Source organism: Myotis davidii, unplaced genomic scaffold, assembly GCF_000327345.1.
Source record: "Myotis davidii unplaced genomic scaffold, ASM32734v1 scaffold95, whole genome shotgun sequence".
NCBI classification, from domain to species: domain Eukaryota; kingdom Metazoa; phylum Chordata; class Mammalia; order Chiroptera; family Vespertilionidae; genus Myotis; species Myotis davidii.
In genome coordinates this window covers 989,892-1,016,663 of record NW_006286950.1, presented here as the reverse complement: position 1 = coordinate 1,016,663, position 26,772 = coordinate 989,892, and the positions used below count along the sequence as shown (strand labels likewise).

Sequence of the window (26,772 nt, the reverse complement as noted above, 5' to 3'; positions counted from 1 at the left end):
GGATGAACACATCCTTACAGGAAGCACATAAAATTTTTCTGAGTGAAGCAAGAATTAGATACTAACCAAGATCATTTTTATCATTGTCAATTAAATCGACCCTTCTGTTTGCATTTCTTGTCATTCTCAACTTTTTCAAAACACTTTCCCAACTGACACTAAAACTACCTTCTTGTCCTACCTTATGGTATCCATCTACATCTATTTTATTACCATAGTTTGTCTGGCTTCTGACCCTGAGCTTTCCCTGACCCTCAAGCTGTATATGATTCCTCATACCTAGTTTTGACTCACAGATTGGTTCTGAATAACTCTTCTTGCCTGCCTTGCATAAGAGTCTCCAATCCTTGTCCTAAATTCACAATAGTCTGCATTCCATGATTCAGAAGAATTAAGCTTTTTCCTCACTTATGAAAAAATTTCAATGTCTTATAATTGTAATAATATACTTTACATTATACATATATTTTTATTTTGTAATCATAATGATATACACTGCAATAGGTTTATAATGGCCTAAGAACTTAGCAGCTGGGTTTGTTTTTTTTTAAATAGCAGTCATTTATTGAACACTTATTATGTGCCAGGCACAAACTTACATATGTTATTTCTTTTAATCATCATAGCATTATGACTTGTAGCTATTATGACCTCAATGTTTCAAATTAGGGTACTGAAGATGGGAGGGGGAGTAATTGTTTAGCTTAGTTCTCACGTATCAAGTGGCAGAGCTAGGATTTAAATGCAAGTGCACAGGTCTCAAAAGTTATATTGTGCTATTGCATAATATTGCAGTACCACCCATTTAAATTTTAGTCTAACCTCACCAGAAAAACTCATATCCAGTTATTTGGTCTCATTTAAGAACACTATATTAGTGAAATTTGGTAGCTATAGTGCATCCCTGTATCCTTCTGCCTGGTCATTAGGTAGCTGCCAGACATCCTGTGGACAATATTTATTAATAAATGGCTATAAGTGTATACTATACTGACAGAACCAAAAAAGACCATTGCTCATTTCTTGATTTGTTTTGATCAAGGTTTTTAGGTTGAAATTTATGAGCCCTCACAAGTTTTAAGTGTTCTTTGAATCACCTGAAAAATGTGTACATATATGCAATATGTGCATCCCATGTGAATTTTTAATAGGTATATTTACCTATAGATATAGTCATTTATCTATATGAATATGTGTTCATATTTACTGTATCCCTTTTGTTGATATATTCAACCAAATCTTGAAGTGGTCTGAGTTCTCAAAAAGGCTTAGCGTCAATAGCTCACTCAATCTCTTGACACCCAGTATTAGGTAGAAATCAATTTCATTGTTATGTTCTTTAGGCATAATCAATCAGCAATGAATTACTAAATACATTATCATTATCATTACTACCACTTCTACTACTACTACTACTACCACTACAATTAGTAGTGTGTTTGCATTCTTGATTTTTGGATCTGTTAGTTTATTTTGGTTAAAACTAAAGAAAATGGTTGAGTTCTCTCTTTGCATGGATTCCAGTGCAGAGATAAAGAATTACTTTGAGAATAATGAGAGTAAAAGGATCCTAGCAGACAGAAATTTGGAGTCAGAAACCTGAAACCAGAGATGACCAAGAAAGTGTAAATTTTGCAGTTCCCAGAAATCTTGTCAGGTGCTTGAGATTTTCCACAAGATGTGGACTGAATAAAATTTATCTTTATATTAAGGGGTAGTATTGCCTCAGTTGACAATCGAGTTTGAATTGCACAACTTGGCCTTTGGAAACTTATGTTTATCTTTACTAAACATCTAGTGAATAATCTTTTCTGTATTTACTGTCTGGCAGTTTTACATCAAAATTGCCTGGGTTATAGCTTGAGAAAGAATATCATTACACTTTTCTATTTCTGGTATACTATTTACCTCCAGTTTTGAGAAAGGGGATCACATGTCTCAGTTTGCTCAAGATAGTCTTTATTTATGCCTTTTGTACTAAAAATATTAACAGAGTTCTACTTTGTACAATAAATTACATGATAACCCTGTCTTTGAACAACATATCTTTATTATCTCTGAAGAATTCTTAAAAGCAGTTTATCAGTCTCACCTTAAAGTTTTCTAAGTTCACAATGATGTAATCCAATTAGAAAAAAATATGAACTCATTACAAAATATGAAGGTTTCTGTGAAGTTAAATCTGGTGCTTTATAAAATGATTAGCATTATGTATGACACAGAATAGGACTAGACCTTAATAAATGGTCACTTTATTATCTCTGTCAAGAAATACCCTTCAATATCAGTCGGGTAATGGATGTGTTACATCTGGCTCAAGTGAAAAATGAACTTACCAATTTAAAAGAGCCGGGCGCTTTTATTTACTATTTTTTATGATATAAAGACCATTCTTTCAATCTAAAAATGTAAGCTCTATCATTGAAGTAATTAATAAAAAGTGACACGGAAAATTTCAGAAATAAAAGTAAACACTTTGCATCTTTTCACACATAAATATTTAACTTTCCACACATAGTTTGATGTTTGTTTAAAACCATTTTTTTCTTTTTAAAACTAATCTGCTTTGAAAGATATTTTCTGAATTTTGAAAAAATATTCTCAATTTATAAATCCCTGCCTCTCATTTGATTTTCAATCTTTCACATGAATTGAGGTACCTTTATTTCTGTTAGGTTTCTCTTTTTTAAAAACAACCTTATTGAGGTATAAGTTACATACTTAAATTCACCCACTTTAAGTATACAATGAAATGATTTTTAATAAATATGCCAAATTGTGCAGTCATCACCATACCCAGTTCTAGATCATCTTCATCATCCCAGTAAGATCCTCCCTGTTCTTTCACAGTTAATCTTCATTCCCACTCAACCACACGCAAAAATGTTAGTTTTAAGTGAGCAAAAATAGTGGAATGTTTTCCCCATTCCAAAGCCACTCTGAATCAAGAGAAGCATTAGAAAAAGAGGATATAATTCTCTTTCATCAAAACAATGAATTGGGGTGAGGGCAGAGTCACATCTACATTGGTTGGCAGAGGAGAGCGGGGCAGTTCTGGGGGCAGGGGAAGTTGCCATAGCACCACTTCTTTGGAGCTCACAGAAACCCATATCCACTCCGGGTGGCATAAACATGAAAACTTTCAGTGGAAGTCTCTGCCCCAGTGTCTATGGGAGCCTCACCCTGGTCTCCTAACTCTTTGCATACAACATACTACGATTTGTAAAATATTTCAGTGGTTATGCCTATAAAATGCTATTCAACCTGTGTAATATGCTTTGATTTGATTAATATGCAACTATAAGTTTCTTTGGAAGCAAAAACAAACAAACAAACAAACAAAAAACCTTGAATCCTGGACTCAACTTTCACCTCCACTTTTTTCCATCTATCAAAAGAGTTGATAATATTTACCCTGTTTGTTCTTTTTAAAAAAATTTGGTGATACTGAAATGTGAAAAAAAAATTGCCATTTAGAACATTTCTAATCATCCCCCACTTGGTCGTAGCTACCTTACTTGTCTCTTTGCCTCTACTCTTTCTGACTAAAAAACTCTCTGTTCTTAACAACCAAGGTGAGTTTTAAAGACACAGGTCATACTTAAAACTCCAAAGCCTTCCCATTGAGAATAAAATTCTAAATTCTCAAAGTATCAGGGCTACCTATGATATTATGTGTGTCCACATTTCCAACCTTACCTTTTTCTTACCTTTTTAGTCTTTGCTCCTAGGCTCTAGGCACACTGGCCTTCTCTGTCCCTCCCCCCCCCCCCCCAAAAAAAAAGATCATGGATATCCTTTCATTTTCCTTTAATTATTATTAATTGTATATATTCTTTACTGAAATGTAAGGTGTCTGAGAGCAGGGAATATGTTTGTCTTATTCCCCATTATACTTTGTGTTCCTATTATACTTTAGTAGATACTAAATAAGGAAGTATTAAATAAAACTGCTTTCTGTGCACACATTGGCTATTCCCACAAAGGGAATGAAAGACAAAGAATAAGTTCAAGTATTTTTAAGATTTATACATTAATCTCAATTTAATGTATAACGTATATATGTATACATGTATGTTTAATGGGGGTAATCCTAGCATTGTACTAAGGTTAATGTCCTTTGTTATATTGATTTTCATCAGTCAATATGATATATAGATTTGGTGTGCTGCTCCTATTCATATGTAAATATTAATAGAATAATACACAAATAAAAGTTATAGAAGAGAACCTTTTTTTTTTCTTTTAGCACTCAGCACCAACTGCTTGCACTTCTCTTTCCTTTGCTACCATCCAGCTCCAGGATCAGCTGACACCATGGGTTTTGCAGACCTGAAAAGTCCTGCCAGCCTCCAGGTGCCCAATGACTACCTGGTGGACAGCAGCTACCCCAGGGGCTCTGTGCCATCACTAGCAGACATGGCAGTATTTGAAGCAACCTCTCGCCCACCACCTGCCTTGTGTTGGTATAATCCCATCAAATCTTACAAAAAGGAAAAGATCAGCTGCCAGGAGTGAAGACAGCTTTGGGCAAGTATGGCCCAGCTGATGTGGAAGACACCACAAAAGTGCAGCCACAGATAGTGAAGATGATGATGACATTGACCTGTTTTGATCTGATGATGAGGGAGAAAGTGAAGAAGCAAAGAGGCTAAGAGAAAAATGCCTTGGCATACTATGAGTCCAAGAAAGCAAAAAGAATCCCTGCACTTGTTGACACGTCTTCCATCTTATTAGATTGAATTCATGAGATAATGAGACCGGTATGGTAAAATGAGAAGAGGGTGCCAGGAGAATTCAAGCAGACAGCTTGATCTGGGGCTCTTCTAAACTAGTTCCAGTGGGTATGGAATTAAAAAAAAACAAGCTTCAAATACAGTGTATAGTAGAAGACAAAGTTGGAACAGGTATGTTGAAGGAGGGGATCACTGCTTTTGAAGACTACATGTAGTCCACGGATGTGGCTGCTTTCATTCAACAAGGTCTAAAATCCACCATGGATCATTGTCATTAAATAAAGCTTAAAAAACAAACAAAAAGTTACAGAAGAGATCTGGCCCATAAATATAAAGGGGAAATACTGCATCTCAAGGTCTCCATGAGAAAGCTCTGCACCGTCGGATGAAGCCTATGAAAAATTAGCATGAGTGGAACTCAGGGGAACTTTTTTATTTGGGTATGTCTGGAGTTTATTCAGCTATATGCAATTATTATTTCCTATTAACATTTATTTTTCTATTAAGTTTTCATAGTTTTAAACTTCTTAAAAACTTGGACCCATAATTATATCATGAACTTGGATAGAGCTGTTTGCTTTCTCCTAAGAAAAATCATAACACATTTCTGGGGGCAAATGTTACTTAGATTTCACATCGACTTTCAGCAAGCTGGAGCAGAGCTGAGAGGGAAAGATAGCAGTTGTAATGAGAATATAGGAGTTATTTTTCCTTACACTGGAAAATAATTCTACAACATTTTCACAGTGGAAGACTTTGGATGTTGAGTAAGAAATATGTAAAAAAATATCAGCTGAAGTAGTTAGTCATTGCCAAGAGTAATGGTGTGTTCTTAAAATACAGATACAGGTGATCATACCTGTCTTGGATTCATAATCCAAGTTGCCTTATACCTTTCTTAGCTTATCTCGGTGTGTATGTGTGGATGCTTAATTTCAGATGTATAAATATGTGTATGTATGGGTGGGATACTCTATGTATGTATGCATACAAATACCTAAATATACAAAAAGGGTCATTTTCAAGCATTTCCTATAATCATGTTAGGCCATATGACTAGTCCTGGCCAGTAGGCTAAAGTGGAATTGACATATATCACTTCTGGATCAAACAAGCAAGAGTAGATTTGGATTCTTTATTCATTATCTTCCCTTGCCACAGTGATGTAGAAGCCAAATCTATAAATGCCCATAGTTAAAAATGAAAGCCACCTGGACCCTGATTTACCCTTTGGAAGTTGGCTGCTCTGCATTAGCACTATGTGAACAAGAAACACAGTTTTACACATTAAGCTTTTGAGACTTGGGGACTTTTGATTATTGCAGTGTAGGTTTATCAGTCAAGAACTTGCCAGAAAACAGTTCAGATTGTTCAAATTGAGTGCATTTAATACAGGAAATTGGTTGTACAGGTGATGTGAGAATAGACAGCAAACCAAAGATAGTAAGGCAAACCAGAGATTAGAAATAATAAGATGATACACTTGGAACAGAAAGACAATGGGAGAAGATGGTATTAACCCAGAAGCTAAGGACATACAATGAAAGCTAGAACCAGGCAGGCCTGATAGAAACTAGAACAATAGAGAAGCTTTTTGGAGGGAACTAGAAAGAGATGCAACAAAGATCAAAAGCGATAGGCTGTCCACCATTCCTCTTTCTTCTCTCCCCCTGATCATCTGCTAGGGTTTTCTATCTGTTCCTATCAAAAATCCAGAGGTAAAGGGAGCTGAGCAATGTAGTTCCTGTAATGTATAGCAAAGCTGGGAGGAGATAGTAGGAACCTGAAAGCAAATTGATTGTTGATTGGCACAATAACTTAGCCTATTCTAGTGAGTAGACTAACTCTGTGAGAAAGCACAGAGAAAGCGTGTACTTCTCAGCTCTGAAAGTGTCATCCTTTTTGTCAAAAGGAGAGATCCAGTGTCAGTACTGTGGCCCAATGAACTATGTCCCTCAATTTTGACAAATTCCTGGAGGAGAAGGGAAAAAGAATGTTAGAATGAAGAGAAGGAAGTGGAATGGTGTCTCAAACTCCCTTTAGAGGCCAGTATCTTCTTCAGCTTTTGTTTCTCTCTTTTAGCCGGATGGATTTCACAGCAATGCTTTAGTGAACTAGGAATGCTGATATTGCTTGTTGGGAGAAGTGATCAGAGAACTAAAACACACAAATACAAACAGGGCTTGAAGGGATGTGGGACTGCATCCTATGCCAGAGATTGTAGGTTTGAAAACATTTTATTCAGATTGACATTGCACCTTGTTGGAAGACACGTTTCAGCTGGCTAGGAGAAAGTTGGGGCCATGTGACTACTCACTGATAAAATTAGGAAAAGCTCTTGAAGGGAACAGAGAGCTGGAAGGTAGACATTTTTATTCTCACCCGCTTGGAGCTCCAGCGGCCCTTTTCAACTAGAAAGTAAGTCTCAAGCACGTTGTCCTGTTGTTGGAGGAACTGATCAGAGAGAAGAGACCTCAGTGCCTGATGAATAAGAAACCACCAAACCTGCCCTTGACTACGTTCCTCTGGAGATCTGCCATGTGAGCAATGCATGTAAATGTTTCAACGAGGACTACTTTGGTTTTATTTGCTAATTACAGTTGAAATTAATCATTACTGACTCCAACACCCCCACTGTGTCACAGCTTCAATCCATCATCCTAGTCCAAAAGGAAGAAGAAACGTATATCAAGTGATGAAATCATTTACTCCGAATGGCTGACTACGGGAAAGAGGCGTCTGAAATCTGCCACCAAGTTGAGGGATTATTGAAGGCATTGTATGGATCTCTAACAGAAAAGAATGAAGCAGGGGTGGCTTTAGATATTTCGTGGTCAAGTCATGCATATTAACACAATGTATTCTTTTCACGTCTCTCTCTGACCTTCCCCTGTAAGACTTTAGAGATGAAGGTTTATCTAATGGACCGACCGGTGATGGGATGGATGCTTCGGAGATATTTCAAGGGGGTTACAAGAATCCCCCAGTTTAGTCCTACCACAAATCCGTCCTTGATCCTGGATGCAGGCTACAGCTGGCAAGGAAAGGAAATACAGAGTTCAAAGTAAGGTGAGGAGGCTCATGGCCAAAAAATCCCATATGCAGAGACTGCTTACGGCCTACCCCAGCCCATATGGAAGTTCACTGCTTTTACCATTTAGAGTTCCCAGGAGAGCCTGTCTGGAAGGAGAAATAAATCCCTCTCCCCACTAACACCAGATCCTCCTTGCTGCATGTGGGATATTACTCAGCAGGCGCAGCTGCACTTGCAGTTTTATATAAACATCCGCGGCCTCTCCTACAGCATGAGCCTCACTCTTTCTTTTGGAGCACTTTCCTCCTAATTTCAAGTTCCCTGCACATAAACAATCTCCAGAAACCGAGCCAAATATAAATCATGTTAAAGCGTGAAAAGAGATGGTATTTGGGCCAGGACCCAGGATACCAGCCACTTGAATCCTTCCTTCAACCCACACTGCCCTGAACGCATGCCTGAGAGATATGTGCACAGAGGGCAAGGCCAGCCGAAGGCACATCATTCACCATTATGTGGCTTTTGCCCTGCATCCCAATGTAATATCACCTCCCCGGGCAGTTACCAAATAAAACTGGTCCCAGACTGGTCTCACCTGCCAGATGTGTGAGGGTAGATCCCACCGCTACTGACTCAGGGTTGAACTTTGCACCAAAAACTCTCTACCCATTAGGACTGAGGCTAAGTAACATCTCCCGCCTTTGAGGATGACCCATTCTTGATGGAAGAAGAATGAATGAGGAGGAGGGAGGAGCTGATTCCGTTTGGTTGGTAGAGTTGTAGAGAATAGGACAGAAGCATGAGCTTCCTGTAAGAGGCCAAGTCTGAGATGTTGTGTTCATGTTACCTCTATTCCCTTGCTGCGGTATGCAATCTATGTACACTTCCGCAGAAAAATTGTTGGGACTGCATAACAACCATTCTCACTTTTATTAGTACTGGTTTCCTGATTTTCCTTACTTGTCCTGATTTTATGTTAACCCTACCCCTTTGCAGCCAGATGGAGGAATATGTACCAGGCCCAGACAATCAGAGTATTCCATCCTTCCAGCCACAACAACTCAGAGATGGCAATGAGATCTGGTGAAAGCTCTGGGTCTCAGTGAAACTTTCATTACAGCCCTTAAGAAAGAAGTCATGCTCTAATTGGTTTGGCTCAGTGGATAGAGTGTCGGCCTGCGGACAGAAGGGTCCCAGGTTCGATTCCAGTCAGGGGCATGTACCTTGGTTGCAGGCATATCCACCGGGGGGGTGTGTGCAGGAGGCAGCTGATTGATGTTTCTCTCTCATCGATGTTTCTAACTTTCTATCCCTCTCCCTTCCTCTCTATAAAAAATCAATAAAATATATTAAAAAGAAAGAAAGAAGTCATGCTTTAAACTAGAGTTTCTGGGACTGCGGGCAGCCATTCTGTCGTTAAAATCTGCCTGAGCATGGAACCAGTGCAGAGAAAGAGATATTATCCCTCGATTTTTCAATTTAATTAGGGAACCAATTCTTTTCTTTTCCCCCCTTCTTTCCTACTGCCCTTCCTTTCTCCCCCCTCTTTTTTCTTTTTTTTTTTTTTGCTAAAGTATATTTAGTTCACATTTTTTCACTCCTGTCTCATAGAGACTTCCTGCACATCTTGTTTTCCAGATGAGCTGACTATTCCACTTATTTGTTAATTGCATGTTTCTGAAAATGCTTTTATGTTTTATTCATATGAATTATCCCGGAGGATCCATAGAGTATGTTGGGCATGCAATCCAGAGTCCAGTCTCAATAATCAAAGTAACTGAAAAGCTCTTATAACCAGGTAACTGCAGCTCTAGGCAGCATGAGTTAATTTCAGGAAATTTACCCTGGATTCATTCATCATGTCTGTCATTGCTCTAAAAAGAATGTTAGTTTTGTTAGCTATTCTGTCCTCTTTGAGGTCCTCTCTTCTGTTAGGCAGCACAACTATCGTGAAGTCAGTTCTGCTCACTAACTGACTTTGTTCAAGACAGCTCAGAGGATTGGTTTGTTGCCATGAGTGGTACAACCTTCAGGAAATGTTGCAGGTTATTCTTGATCTCCCTATTGGGCCATTACATCCGCTTCTCTGATTGATTCCAGTTTGTATTATGTGTTCTGTAGGAAGCTTGGGACCCATGGACAGAGCATCGGTATCCACACTGTTTTTCTCAGGCCATTGAACTTAAGTGTTGGCAAAGCATCTAACCATAACTTAGTAAAATGTATGCTCGTGAAATGTTGTGTGTCCATGGTGAGTGGGCCTTAAAAATGTGCTTGAAGCTTTTTGGTGAATTGAAACCAAGAGCGCCAACTTGTAATGCATCCTCTCATTATTTGTGTGTCGCAAGCTGGCAAATTGAAGGGTTTCTAGCAGGCATTGCTTTCTGAGTGGAATGCTCTCTCTAGGCTAAACACGACTCTGTAACAGCTGAAATTGGTTCCTTAGTCACAAGGACAAAGTCGTGGCACGAATGAAGTAATCTTAAGCTCTGAAAGCTTTCTTTTGCTGCACTCTGCTCTCTTTTTCTGGGCCATCTTCTCTTTCTTGGTCCTGGCACTAACTGTCCCTACAATTCTTCTAACTAGAGGTCAGAATTTTTCCTTTCATTTTTTAGAAAAGTTTTCCCTGCAGACTATCCTAAATGTGCAGTAGAAAATGAGCCCAGGCCATATTATTTGCTCTATCACAAACAATATGGAAATGCATGGAGTGAGGGCCTAGGCCAGTGCCTTTACTCTTCAAAACCATGAGAGATGGGCCCTGCCAGGTGGCTCAGATGGTTGGAGCATAGTCCCATGCACCAAAAAGTTGCAGGTTCGATCTCCGGTCAGGGTGTGTACAGGAGGCGGCCGAACGATGTTTCTCTCTCACATCAATGGTTCTCTCTCTCTCTCTTTCTCTCTAATCAATAAAAACATGACCTCGAGTGAAGATTTAAAAAAGAAAAAACAACAACCCTGAGAGACAGGCCATCGTTCTTTCTTAACTCTCTGGGATGTCTGGATTTGCAACAGGCTAAATTAGTGTTTCCAATCTCTCTATTTCCTAGATACTTTGGGCAATATTTAGACTTTATTAGCTTAGAAAAACCACACAGAGCAGTATGTGATTTTTCCATCTTCCCACATACTTGTCTATATATTATATATAAGGTGTCAACACAGCCTGAAATAGCCCCTAATCACTGCATAAAGGTAGACAAGGACTTGCTGTCTTTGTAGACATTTGCATTCCCATGTACAACAGTCCTCTAATGATTTAGATTCTATTTTGACATATTATGTCGTATTACCACCCATGTGGAGAATATGAAAGCTGGGATCACACATCATTTTATTTATTTATTTTTATTTTTGTTAATCTTCATCTGAGAATATTTTTTCATTGATCTTTTAGAGAGCGTGGAAGAGAGAGGGAAAGTGCCCTGACCAGGGCCCCAGTCTGGGGAGAAGCCTGCAATCAAGGTATATGTCCTTGAGTGGAATTGAACCTGGGACCCTTTAGTCCACAGGCCAATGCTGTATCCACTGAATTAAACCAGCTAGGGCCACACATCATTTTAGAACTAGTAAGGTATGCTTGTCCAATATTATCTTTTATGAAACAACACAAATATTTAAAACTTCCAGGATGTTTTCTCATGCCTGTGTGAGTTAGTAATATGATTTTTTTTTCATGTATTCCTCCAGATAATTTGTATTGTAAACTATGTAAGATTTGCATATTTCTCTTTTCCAGCAAAATCTGAGATTTGGGTCCCATTCTCTTATCTCAGAATTTAACCATTAAGGTTACATAAATCCTTCAGCTTTTCTATTTGACTCTGGGAAACCCTTTGTTCCTGTTGCCAAATGTCTAAGCCTTTGACTACTTGTAGTTTATCATGAATTAAGACTGAGAGATATACCTAAGGAAGAGATGGGTAAACCTTTCAGGCCAACTTTCTCCAGTTGTCACTGCCTAAGGATCTGCTGTGAAGTCACTTCCTAATATGTATTATCAATTTATTAGGACCCACAGCTGCTTCAAACACTGTGGGCTCCCACTGCTTACTCAGGTTCTGGAGCTTAACTCAAATTTCCCTTTTGGAGTGAGGGGAGGAGTCCAAGTTAGGTATATGTATTTTTAGCAACTCCTCAGTTAATTATGGAGTCAAACACTCTAAATATGGGTAAATATGGTGCCGCCGAGAGCCTGTGACTCAAACTGTCGTGAGGGTTTGAGAGGAACTAGCACAGGAAAACATTATGCTTTATTTAATAGTATTCAGTATTATTGGAAACTTAAAAATGGTCATGAATGACATTTAAATTTTTTAAAAAATGTAAAATATAAAGGAGAAATCTAGTATTGTAAAAAAAATTGAAAAACATGAAAAAGTATAAAATAAATTAAAATCACATACAATTCCATTATCCCAAATCTTTGTTGGCATTTTGATGTATGTGTACACATGTGTACACATATATATACAAATATGTTATGTATATTTATGAATATTTGAATAGTTTTCAGTTTTAAATTTTTGTTAGAAATATATTTTAATTACTACATATTTTCTATGATATATACATACCCTCACACATCACATATAATGCATATGATATATTTTATATATTTATATAGATACATATATATTACATAGCTTTAATATTATAAATAATGCTAGTACATAAATATTCATGTAAATTTCATTGTTTCCTTTTGGTAAATCATCACATTAATTTTCAATCTCCAAACCTTCAGTTCCTCGTGATCATTAATCACTGGTTTAAAGTGACAGGTGTTATCTACTGTTCTGCTTGCCCTCACTTCACAAAGTGGTGTTTTCCATTTGCTCCTCCCCGCCCCCATGTTGTCCAAGAACCTCATGGTCAGTGCCTTCTCTGAACACCATCATCTCTTCTTCCTAGACTTTCCCACAGCACTGGGCAGAATCCACTATCCGGCCTGCTCTGTCTCATGGTTTGCTCTGACTATCCTGTCTCTCACATCTTCTCTCAAGAAAATAGACCTCCTTAGAACTTTTTACACAGACTCTTTCTTGCAAAGAGGGATGAAAAATTTTCTGGGCCTGGTGCCGGTAAGAAGTGTGTCACATAGACAGACAAGACCTTCTCACCCCCACCTCCTCCCAACTCTGATTTTTCCTTTCCAAAAACTGCTTCCTGCTTTTCCATAGTTATTCAACAAGGGACAAAACAGCCCTGCTTAATATGCAAGAGCTAGTTCACCATCAGATGGCTGTTTCCTCAGTAAATACGGGTTTTTCACCTCCCTTAAATCATTTAACTCTTTCATGCCATCAATGTTGAAGTTAAAAAAATAACATTGGGGGGAAGGAAGCAGGTATGTAATACCTGAAAGTATTTCTTAACAGAACTGATCTTTCAGATGATAAAAAAAATAAAAGATAATTGTTGAAGTTAAAAAAATAACATTGGGGGGAAGAAAGCAGGTATGTAATACCTGTTGATTGTGTTATATTCTAGACCTTGGGTTTCAACCTCATTCAAAGCATAGTTTTTTAAATTTCCTGCGGCTCTCTTTCATATATCAAGCATGAGAAGAGATCTATTGTAATTTCTAGGGCCTGGATAATTAATCACCTCCTTGCATGGTCTATGGATTCTATGGTAGCAGCAAGATCAGTTATACTGACAGATCATCCACTCTTAGGACTCACAAAGTCACTGTGTGCACGGAGGTCACCCCTGAGAGAGGGAGGACCTGCCCTCAGTTAACCTTGGGGCCTTGCCTGGCAGGTGGTGCAGTGACCTCTGGTGGAGCAAAGGGCCAAAGAGCCATCATGCTCCATAAGGGACAGCTGGGCTGGAACTATTGAAGTCTTTTTTTTTTTTTTTGCAAATTCCTTGAGATGCACATTCTGCAATAAAATTTACAAATGCCACTGAGGCTGTATCATATTGTATATAGTTACTTCAACTTTATATAAACAACATTGGCCTCATGCTTTTTGACTTATTATAACAGCTTCCTATTTTTATGTGTGGAAAAAAATGTGTATTTTTGTTTTTGAATTCTAATAAATGATAATTAATTTTGTTTACTTTTTATATTTCCACTTGAAAAGAAGAAATAGAAATTGGCTGTATGAAGGCTACATATTGTTATGGGTTTAGATTAACAACCTATAATAATCCTATATAATAAAGAGGTAATATGTAAATTGATTGTTACACCCTTGCACGAGATGGCTGCCCCCATGTGGTCACAAGATGGCTGCCACAAGATGGCCGGCAGGGGAGGGCAGTTGGGGGCAACCAGGCATGTGGGGGAGGGCAGTTAGGGGCAACCAGCCTTGCAGGGAGGGCAGTTGCGGGTGACCAGGCCTGCCAGGGAGCAGTTAGGCGTCAATCAGGCAGGCAGGGCAGGCAAGTGGTTGGGAGCCAGTGGTCCCGGATTGTGAGAGGGATGTCCGACTGCTGGTTTAGGCCCCTAGGGATTGGGCATAAACTGGCAATTGGACATCCCCCAAGGGGTCCCAGATTGGAGAGGGTGCAGGCTGGGCTGAGAGACAGTCCCAACCCCCCAGTGCACAAATTTCATGCACCGGGCCTCTAGTAAAAGTATAATATGCTAATTAGACCGGGCAGCCAAATGACCTTCTGGGCATCCTTCTGGATGTCCTTCTGGATGAAGTTGGGGCTGCCATGGCTGAGGCACACTGAGAGGGCCAAGCCCTTGCACTAATTTTGTGCATTGGGCCTCTAGTATCAATTAAGTGTGTAAAATAACAAATGACTAATAAGCTTTCCAATTCTAGTCACTGTTGAAGCATTTACTAGATATGTGAAATTTGTCCAGCTACTCTTTGTTTCCTCATTTATAAAACTGCAATAATACTCACTTGCCTTATAGGATAACTGTAATTATTCAAAGAGCTAATGCTATAAAATTCTTAGTTCAGTAACTGGCACATAGTAATTATTGATAAGTATTACTATCATTATTTATTTTTTGTTATACTTTTACAATCAAATTGTGACTAGACTTGTACATATCAATGTGTTGGCCAGTATCTCTAGCCACACCAGGTTTTTATTATCTTTTTTCAAGTGTGTGTTCATTACATTGCTTTCCAGATTACCAAGATTAGCATTAAGAAATATCAATTACTTTTCAGCTTATGGAACATTTTCATTTTTAAAAAAATGTATTTTTGTTATTTCAGAGAGGAAGAGACAGATAGAAACATCAATGATGAGAGGGAATCATTGACTGGCTGCCTTCTGCATGCCCCCTACTGGGGACCGAGCCCACAACCCAGGCCAAAATCGAACTGGGGACCCTTCAGTCTATAGGCCAACACACTACCCACTGAGCCAAACTGGCTAGGGCAGTGGTGAGCAAACTCATTAGTCAACAGAGCCAAGTATCAACAGTACAATGATTGAAATTTCTTTTGAGAGCCAAATTTTTTAAACTTAAACTATATAGGTAGGTACATTGTTACTAACTTAATTAGGCCTTTGCTAAAAACGTCCTCAATCTGACGGAGGTACCTTTGCTGAGGTCAACCCCTTCCAACTCCCCCATCCACACTCGTCTTGTATACTTGTTTTGTCTATCTCCTTTCGTTCATCCTCTCTATATGTCCAAACCATCTCAATATACCTTTCTCAATTCTCGACACTACATCTTCTTTCACTCCACAACGTTCCCTAAAATTAACTTAAAAATTTTACTTTGCCGATAGTGGATAGAGCCTCGGCCTGTGGACTGAAAGGTCCCAGGTTCGATTCCGGTCAAGGGCATATATCTGGGTTGCGGGTACATCCCCAGTAGGAGATGTGCAGGAGGCAGCTGATCTATGTTGCTCTCTCATTGATGTTTCTAACTCTCTATCTCTCTCCCTTCCTCTCTGTAAAAAAATCAATAAAATATATTTTAAAATAATTTTTTTACTTAAAGTTTTAAGTCAACTTCGCACTCTACGTGCGCGTCCGCACATGGTATTTTGTGGAAGAGCCACACTCAAGGGGCCAAAGAGCCGCATGTGGTTCGTGAGCTGCAGTTTGCTGACCACTGGGCTAGGGAAAACATTTTCATATTTTATTTCACATTCTTTACAACAAACTAAGGCAGTTAGTACAAGTTCTGATTACCTTTAATAAATAAGTGAACATGGGTTTAAAAAGTTAATTTACTTATGCATATACATGGTGAGGCAAAAGTAGGTTTATAGTTTTTTGTGTAGAAAAAGCTACAATAATTAATAAAAATAATACAAGAATAAACTATATTTTGTGTACTCACAACTATAAACTAGTTTTTGGCCCACCCTGTATTTTAAATTTTCTAATATTTATATCTTTTGTACTACTTTATGACCTTGCCAAACAGTACAAGCAAAGAAAGTGGGAACACTAATATTGGAACTCCAAATCACATACACTCCGTTGCCTGTCCAATAACACTTTGCTATCCCACCCCCTGCCCCCACAAAACACAGACAAACAAACAAACAAAAAATCCTTACCTGGCAACCATCCATATCATGGCCATCTGAAGTAATTTCAATTAATTTACAAACTTTAGGCTAGTTGCTCCTAAACTCTCCAGATAATTTTAACACTTTAAAATGATCTCCCCATATGATCTCACAGCTACTCCAGGTTCTATTCTTTCTTAATCTTCACCTGAGGATATGTTTTTACTGATTTTTAGAGAGAGGGAGAGAGGGAGTGAAAGTGAGAGAGAAACATCTATATAAGAGAAGCATCAGTTGGTTGCCTCCTGTACCTACTCTGACTGGGGACTGAACCCGCAACCCAGGTCTGTGCCCTGACCATGAATAGAATCTACAACTTTTGATGTATTGAAGGACATCCCAACCAACTGAGCTACCTGACCAGGGAAGTTTTTGTTTTTATAAAATATTACAGAAGTTGTAATTAGATTAAGCTAAGTCCTTTGTGCTTTAGTTTTAGTGCATATAGTAGGACATATATAGTGCATATATGTCAAGGCAGGCGGGATAGAAAAGGCTGGGATGTGGGAAAAGTGTTGCTATTTTGGACTTGAAGAAAGTGAAGGAAAGGGCCACGCAAAAATCTGAGAAAGGAGTGGTACTGGGAAATAGGTGTGCATTATATATACACTTAAAAAGTAAATACATATCTTTTAAGTTAGTAAATATTCATTTTGTACAATGAGTATATGATAATCTTATAGCAGACAGTGAGATAGAGAAATTCTCAAGTACTGGCAAACATGCATTTGCAAGCACTTTGAGCATATGAACCATATCTACGTATTCTCTATAATTTTCTATCTCCTGGAAAGCTCTTCATACAATAGCTCCTTTCAAAATAGTTTAATGAAAATCCTTTCATTAAGGAGCTAATAAAATCTCATAATCATAATAATGATGGCAATTTTTACTGGGTACCTTCCCAGTTTACTGTGATTCTCCTTTTTCCAAAAACTCCCTCCAATCTGAAGGGACATTCATCCCATGTCACACTGCCCGGTTGTGTTTGGGCAGGATGTGACCTTGGCCTCTCTTTGTAATCACTAGGCCAGGAGGGAGTACTGAGGGTCAACAATAGTCTCTCCCTTACTTTTAGAAATAAGACCAAGGCTGGACCTGTATCATGTGAGATTATGATCTACTTGCCCTTTGGATGAGAAAAGCAAAGGAAGTTAATCTTCTAGACAAAAATATTGAAGCAAATGCCATCTAGGCGACATGCAGGGGCATGAAGAGTTTGGACATTTAACCATTATCTGTTTCTAGAAATTTCAAAGACATTGACTTATTCCAAGAGACGTTTTGTATCCTTATATCGAATTACCACTTTCTACCAAGCAAAGTCTGGTGGCTTTCTGTTACTTGTTTTAGTGAGCGTAACTTTCCATTCTTCTAAGAACCCATTCAAACATGAGCAGGCCTCCCAATACTAGTTTAATGATAGACACAACACACAGGATTGAACCACACTTTACTAAAATCCAAAGAGATCTGATTATTGCATGTTTTTTTAAGAAGCAATTTCAAATGTATAAATGGGCAATTAATTGTAACAGTAGTACTGACAACTTGCAAAGACAATGTAGATATTGCTTAACACTCTGTCCTTGTTTTTCTATAGACTGTTTATTGTCAAAATAAATATTTCCATCTTATGAAAAACATTTCAAATATTACATATTTTCTATGCAATAGTTATCCTATTTAAGTGTTAATAAAATATGTCTGCATGTCGGTAAAAAAACAAAATATCAAAATGTTGATTTATAATATAGTATTACAATGGATTAAAGTATAAAGTGAAATCATAATAGCAAGGGTTTTTTGTTTTTTACTAGTTTATGAAATCTCCAGTTTAGTGAAGTTTAAATCAAGACCTAAAAATATTTCGAATTATAACTTACAAACAAATAAAAGGTCTACTTTTAGAGATCAGGAGTCTAATTAGAATTATTGACTCTCCATGGAGAGTCATTCTGTACACATTCATTCTATAGTTACAGGGTTGCGAGCTGTTTTTGTGTAGGTTTTTGTCTAGACTTATAAAAACTTTCAATAAAGCCATGGAGACATTCAATTGCTTCCTGTCTCATGGAAAAAGTTGTAGAACCCAAGTCGTGCTGCATGCTATAAAGTGATTTCTGAGTTTGTGGCCTTTCTTTTAGTACTTCATCTAAATCAAAGAAAGAAAACCAGGAACTAGGACTCTTAATGCTACAGTGTGAAAGAATTGCTTAGAAAACTTGTGTTGAGCAATATTTTTATCAACTATGAAAGTGAGCAAAATAATTGCTTTATTATATAAGAAGCATCGCTATGGAGCACAGGGAAAATTTGGTATTTATTCATTTATTTTGTGCCACTACCTTTATAAATATAAGTAGAATTTTCATTGCATAATGTTGAAAAAATGCCAATAAATCTGTCAGTCAGCTCAAGAAATTTATCCTCATAATTTATTACAATTTTTCTGTGACATATTATAAGTTAATATATTCTTGGAGTTAAGATAATATTCACAACATTGAAACATTTAAAATAAATTATAGACATAAGAAAAATGTCTATCTCTTAAAAGAGTTTTCACTTTTACTGTTGTACTTAATGTTTTTATTTTGCTGAAATATTTACAGTAGTTATAAAATGCTAGAGTCTTAATAGTTACCAGGATGGGTTAATATGCTAATTTTAAAATTCCCAGATGGATGGAGATCAAAGTTTAGAATAGTTGGCTTTGCTTCCTTTGATCTCCTATCAAAACAATGTTGGGAGTGAGGACATACCAGGGGTTACAGAGGAACTCCTTAAGCAGGACTATGTGTAAAGGATGAAAACATAAGGATCTGTTTCAAAATGAGAAAAAAAAATCTCAAACCAGGAGGTTGTAAAAGTTTATGAAGAATTTTCAAATTAAGTACAAGGGCAGGTAAAGAATCAGAGAAAAAAAATTAAATTAGAATAGCAAAAAGTGTACAGCTTGCAATGTAAAATTAATAAAGCTAAATTCACCATTCAAATGTTGGATCGGAGTAAGAATGTTTAGATTGGTGGATATAGAAGTAATAATTGTGGATAAGAAATAAAAGTAGATTTAAAAAAATCTTAATCCAGAGTCATTTTCTTAAGGAAGTGTCTAAGGACTAATGGGCTGGATGAATTGTAGAAAAAGCAATACTAGAATATCTCAGGCAGATTACTGTTGCAATTGCAAAGATGTGTAGGCCAATTCTAATGTGTCTGAGAATCTGATCGCAGTTGAGTTCTGCTCATCTGATCTAGTAGGTACGAAGAAATTGGCAATACAACCCCTGACAATCACCTCTGTGCCATATAAAAATGACTTCCTTTCTCCTTTTCACTCCAAAATCTATGAAAAAGTATATTTTACACACTGTAATCTAAAATAACATAAATACTTTATATATTATAATATAAATACTATGTATCTATATAAACTAAAATGAAATGACTCTGGAAAATATTTCGTGAGTGACTAATATGTGTAGCGTGTTGTGTTGGATATAATATTAAGATTCAAGGAAATCCACCATGTTCAACAGTGTAGATGCTAGAGGATAAAATAGATACTTATACAAATAATATAATGCACATGATCAGTGGAGGGGTAGAGAGAAAGAAATCAATAGGACAATTCAAGGAGCTAGGCTCTAATTACTAAGTAAGGATACTGGAATTTCATGATGACGAGACCTCACTTAAAGTGCCTACATGGTGTGGCCCATGCCAGTTCCACCGACAAAGCTTTGGAGCTTGCCACCAGTTCTTACTCTCTGGTTATATCTACAGAGTCAACTATATTTGTCTTTTTAGCAGGTCCAATTTCTTTCTAGCCATTTAATAAAGCGCCTTGAATGTCAGGTAATCATTTCTAAGCAAATGGCTACTTCTTCATATTGTTTAGACTTAACCAAGCCACTTCTAGGAGTAATCTTAGAAATTCTGACATTTTACAATGCCATCAGATTGCAAAATTCAAGAAGTATATTTTTCTTCAGTCTTCACCATAATTTCAGTTTTTATAAGTGTATTGACAATATCCAAGTGAATATCTCTAACAAACATCTTCCCATAAATTTCAGATAATCATTTAATATTGTTATGGCCTATCAATATCTCATATTCAACATTTTCAAGACTTAGTTTATCTTCTCTCATACACCTATTCTTATTTCTCTATTCTGGATTTTAGTGAATATCAAAACTTGTTGGAGCTATAAGATTACGGATCATACTTAACAACTCCATCTTTTTCAACCATAAATCTGATCAATCCATTGATACCTCTGGAGGAGCCTTTTACCCAGTCCTCTGCAGTTCTTATGCAAGTTGTGTGAAGAAAATGGCTCCAAGAAGAGACTAATCAAATATGTAATTAAGTAATTTTTAATTAATCAAACAGGTAATAATTGAGTTTCTACCATATAGTCAGCTTTATGCTATAATCTTAACTATTAATTTAAAAGCACATATATGTAAAATTATACTACCAAATTAATTTCCAATTCATTCAAGTTCAATAAACATTATGGACTTTTTAATTAAAAACTTAAATTGTTAATATAATGCAAGTATATTAATCAATATTTAGTTGTAATGCTAGATAGATTTTTCTTCTAAATCAGATACTAATAGTAACCCTTAATATTCACTTAATGGAAAATATTACTGCTTTTTCAGAGAGGTGGGCCTGTGAATATCTGTTGATTTTGGTCAGCAAAGAGAAACAAAGAAATACCAATATATAGTCTATTTCATAAAACAAAGCTACGTAGGGTTTACTAAATTAGGTAGAATCAGAGATGCCAAAATTATGATTCAGATCGATTAACTAATCTATAATAATAAAAGCATAATATGCTAATTAGACCAGACAGCCAAATGACCTTCTGGACATCATTCCAGACATCCTTCCCAAAGAAGCTGAGCTGTGGGGGCTGAGGCAGAGGCAGTTAGGGGTGATCAGGCAGTCAGGCAGAGTGGTTAGGGGCCATCAAGCAGGCAGGAAAGTGAGTGGTTAGGGGCGAGGCAGGCAAGCAGGGGAGCAGTTAGGAGCCAGTGGTCCCGGATTGCGAGAGGGATATCTGACTGCTGGTTTAGGGTCCACCCGACAGGCCAGGCAAGAGGACCCCACTGATGCCAAATCTGTGCACTGAGCCTCTAGTCAACAATAAAGACTTTAAAAAAAATGTATGCTTACTAATGTGAAAGAGAGTAGTTGGGGGCTATCAGGCAGTTAGGCAGAGTGCTTAGGGGCTATCAGGCCAGCAGGCAGGTGAGTCGTTAGGAGCTAGTGGTCCCATATTGCAAGAGGGATGTCAGACTAAGAGATTTCCAACTGCCAGTTTAGGCCAGATCCCACAGGGATCCCTGCAGGATCGGGCCTAAACAAGCAGTTGCACATCCACCAAGGGGGTCAGGATTGAGAGAGGGTGCAGGCCGGGCTGAGGGACCCCCATCCCCATGCATGAATTTCATGCACCAGGCCTCTAGTAAAAAAATGAAGGAATGTTTTATCAGATATATGATAGAGATGTATCTAAGAATGTGACTCAAAAGAGAAGTACCATCCCTCAATGGTTGGTCTAAACACCATCTCCATCCAGAAGCCTTTCCTGAGCCCATCTGGATTTACTCTTTCTTCCTGGTGATTTATCCTGATAATGCTATGACAATGATTATTTTTTATCATGCTGCATCTCCCACACTGGACTGTTTCGTTTTTTTTTTAAGTATTCTCAAAAGCACCCAGAACTGCCTCATGCATGGAAGTATGTAAGTACTCCTTTATAATGGAAAAAAAAGCACATGGAAGTTTATTAAGTATATATTGTTAGTGTAAATAAGATGATAAAAAAATTCTTGCTAAGGAGTTCTTTAGAAGCACAAATTTAAAGGTATTTTGTAAAGATTTTACCAATTTTACATTTTTTTACAATGAGCAAGAAAATATTTTATCAATAAATTCTATTTTATCATACAATCTTAATATTTTAGCAAAATACAAAATAAATAGTATCAATATAAAATACTTTCTCATAGATATACACTGATCTTTGGTAAATATAAGAAAAAATAAAGCTGGATACAATTATTTCCCAGGAGGCTTTCTTAGGTGATGTTTGTCAGCTTAATTAAGTTATAAAGGTCAAGGGTATGGCTGTGAGCTGAAGGTCAGACACACATAAAAGATATATTTTTTTGCCATAATATACCTTGAACTAAGAACTCAAGAGTGATATGGGATACAGAATCCCAGTAAATTAATTTACAATGATAAGTTGCAACCATGCCAACCTGCTTATATGGGTCTTCTGAAACCTCAATTTCTCTGACTTTCCCTTAAATAAAAAACATACTTGTTATTTTTCTAGGATTGCAATATTCCACTGGCTAATGTTAAACACACAAAGTCAGAGCTTCTGCCCAAGAGTGGTCAAGTTTATCTTTCCTTCCTGCTATGTATGTTTCTTGGTTCCTCGTGTAATCTTACATAATAATAAAGATTTTTAGGAAATGTCAAACTCATAGAAACAGAGAATAGAAAAGTGATTTTCAGGAGCTAGAAGATGGGGAAAATAGGGAGTAGTTGATAAAAGGGTGTAATGCTTCAGTTATAACATGAAAATCAAATGTAAAACATGGTGACCATAGTTGGTAACATTGTATAGTATAATTGAAATTTGCTGAGAGAGTAGAACTTTAATGTTTTGAAATCCCACCACCAAATAATAACTATGTGAGGTGATGGATGTGGTAATAACTCGATATGGAAATCCTTTCACAATGTATGCATATAACAAATCATCACAACATATACCTTAAGTATATTACATTTTTTTTCTTTTACCTCGATAAGGCTGAAAAAATCTAATTTTTAAAATGTAAAAACAATAAAGATTACTTTTTATTTTACAAATAAAAACCTTTTTTTCTCTATTCAGAATAATAATTAATTCTGCCCCTATCAAGGTATATTTTAATGTTGGAAAATTAACTTTATATGGACTCATATTTAGTATTCTTATGTACTCTATTTCAAAATAGGAGTAGGGAAGATTTACATAGAAAGTTGAGAGCTGGTGTTTCTAACAATCTTTCACTGATGTGGTAATTTTTTATCATTCATAACTGATAGCATCAATTTGTTCATGCTAAAATAACAATTTTAAATATTAAAATTTTATGTTTTTATATGTGAAATAAACAAGATCATAAAAATGAAAAATTATCACACTGAACTGTCCAGATCTTATGTGTTGTTAAATGTTACTTGGTAATTAATTTATTTTTTTATCTTCCCTTCTATGCTTATGGAATATAATTTGGGCTCTGGATCTCAATGGACTAAGTTCATATCCAGATCTCTCCACTGAAAAGCCTCCTGACCTTGATAAAGATACTTAACCCTGCTGTGTTCTTATATTCTCACTAGAGGTCCGGTGCACAAAAATTTTGCACTTGGGGGAGGGAGGGTCCCTCAGACCGGCCTGTGCCCTCTTGCAGTCTGGGACCCCTCAGGAAGTAGCGACCTGCTGGCTTAGGCCTGCTCCCGGGTGGCAGAGGGCAGGCCCAATCCCTAGGTACAGCCCCTGGTCGGGCTCTGAGCAGGGCCGATTGGGGGGTTGGGGCACCGCCCCCTGTCACACTCAAGGCAGGGTCGATGGGAGGTTGCCGTGCCATCCCCTGTCACGCACAGAGCAGGGCCAATCAGGGGGTTGGGGCGCCACCACTGTCACCCTCAGGGCAGGGGCGATGGGGAGGTTATGACTCTACCCCATCACACACAGAGCAGGGCCCATTGGGGTGGGGGTGGGGGGGTTCGGGCCCCACCCCCTGTCACACACAGAGCTGCAGGGCGATCAGGGGTTTGGGTGCTGCTCCCTGTCACGCTGATCCCGGTGCTGGGAGGCATATTACCCTTTTACTATATAGAATAGAGACCTGGTGCATGGGTGGGTGCCGACTGGTTTGCCCTGAAGGGTGTCCTGGATCAGGGTGGGGGTCCCCACTGGGGTGTCTGGCCAGTCTGGCTGAGGGGCTGAGGGCTGTTTTCAGTCTGGGACTGAAGCTCCCAACCGCTCCTTTTTTTCTTTTTCTTTTTTTTTTTATTCTGGGCCAGCTTTAGCTCTGAGGCCTCGGCTGCTGAAAACAGGTTTCTGGCCTTTCTTTACCGTCTGTATTTGATACAATGTTGCGGTCCGGCTGGCTGAAGCTCCCCTGAGTAAAGCAGGTTTCTGGGTTTTTTTTTTGCTTCTTTATTCGCAACATAGTTGCTGAGAGTTGCAGCTGAGAGGCCGGCAAGTCAGGCTGGGAACGTTGGAGTTCTCCACTGAAGCAAGCAAGCCTCCCTGTTGCCATCAGCTGCCTGGCTGCCGGCGACCATCTTAGCTGCCAGTTAATTTGCATATCTCAGCCCTACTCTATGAGTGACAGGGGGATTAGCCAATGGGAAGGGTAGCGGTCGTACACCAATTACCATGTTTCTCTTTTATTAGTGTAGATATGTAGAGTAGGGAACTAATAGCTCTCACTCATTGGGTTCTTTGTGATAATAAATAGATGAAGTAAAACATCTAAATGATTAAGTATTAATATCAACTATAATAAATGATAAATGTTAGAAATTATTATTATTATTTTAGCATATTTTACATTTCATTTTTCCCCAGATGGTAAGAATCAGAGAAATTAAGTAAGCCTTGGAGTCTGTTTAACCCTAGTTCTGTTCAGTTCCAAAATCTTGCTTCTCACTGTACCACATTGCCTTTCAACAGTTCTTTTCAAATTTAGTATTGCTTTTTAATTCATTTTTCATTTTTCCATTTTAATTATTTTTTTCAATTACAGTTTACATTCAATATTGTTTCGTGTTAATTTCAGGTGTATGGCATAGTGTTTAGACAATCCCATAGTCTACAAAGTGGTGCCCTCGATATATCAAGTACTCAACTTGGCACCATACATAGTATTACAATATTATTGACTATATTCCCTATTCTGTACTTCACATTCCCATGACTATTTTATGACTACCAATTTGTACTTTTTAATCCCTTCACCTTTTTCACCCACTCAAACCCCTTCCCCTCTGGCAAACATAGTCTGATCTCTCAATGAAGTTTTATTCAGCTCTCTTTCAGAATCTATTTTATATCAGCATCACGTATGCATTTAACTCCAAGGACACAATTCTAATTCTTGTAACAAATAAGGTATTTAAAAAAACACTTTAATTTCCTCTTGCTGACACCTCTTACCAATGGTTACAGACATTAAACCAGGATTACGTTTCAAGCAATTTAAAAATATTATTATAAACCAAATCCTCTAGTTTCTATAGAATTCCTTATTTCTCATTTGTCCATTAAAAATAAAAGAAGCTGCAATAATTGTCCTATAGAAGTATTCTTTATAAAGAGAATAGTCTAAGAGAGTTCATCTATTTTTCTCCCTCAATGTGGCAAAAATGACTTGTGCGTTCTAATGAAAGCATTTGTATAATCATTCCATTCTTCGTGTATTATTTATTGGTTTAAATTATATTGAATCAACTATTTGTAATCTCATTCTAATTAATTTAATATTTGAGAATGTAAAGACTTCAGTCATTTCAGGTTTTTTGTTGTTGTTTTAGTGTTTAACCTTTGCTTCTTACTTTAAGCTAATTCTCAATCTATCCTTTGTTAGGATGCAGCAAATAGAGATACACAGGCAATTACACACTCCTCTATAGTACCATATTTTTGTCAATCTCTTTGGTTACTCTCCTAGCAGGTGTTGTTGGTCTTTTCTGTTGAGTTTTCTGCTCCCTTTAAAATTTGTTATTAGGTAACATATATTAGACAAAATTAATGAAATTTAATAGAATGTTCACTTTATTTTGGCAAGCTAAAAATCTTTATGAGTCTGTTTATTAAGAATTAAATGCTAAGTGCTTTGCATTGGTCATAACATTTTGACAATACTAACCTTTTTACAGTTGAAGAAACTGAAGTTCAAGGTGTTTAACCTAAGATCACACAGCCAGGAAGTGAGTGAACAGAGGGGACTGAACCAGCTTTAACTGACTTTTAAGGTTCCTTTCCCCATTACTCAACCAATGATTCTCAAATCTGAGAAAAAAGTTAAATCATGATTTCTGGGTAATGGACACAAACCTCCCTGACTTAGCAGTGTTATCGTCATGTATCCTCTGCATAATGTGTGTCACTGAGAATCATTGCCAGTATCCAAGTTAAGAGATCATGACTGCATCACAAAAGTAAACCAAATTTTGTCCCAAGAGTCCAGTTTCCTCTGAATACCCATCCCTCAATCATTAGAAAAGAACAAAGAAAGCAAAGTTGTGAAGGGGGGAGGGTGGGAGGTTACTGAGTAAAAGGAAGGAAATTAAAGACTGTGTATACCCCTCTTTCCCAGTGTCTCCCTCTCTCCATCTGTATTCAGTAAAATATGGCAATATATTTACATAATTATTTGAACT

The 26,772-nt window shown here is 37.4% G+C and overlaps 1 pseudogene; it reads left to right on the top strand.

Annotated features, from left to right (window-relative positions):
• Positions 1-4,317: 4,317 nt before the first annotated feature.
• On the top strand, positions 4,318-5,014 carry LOC102768993 (annotated as a pseudogene).
• The last annotated feature ends 21,758 nt before the right edge of the window (positions 5,015-26,772 follow it).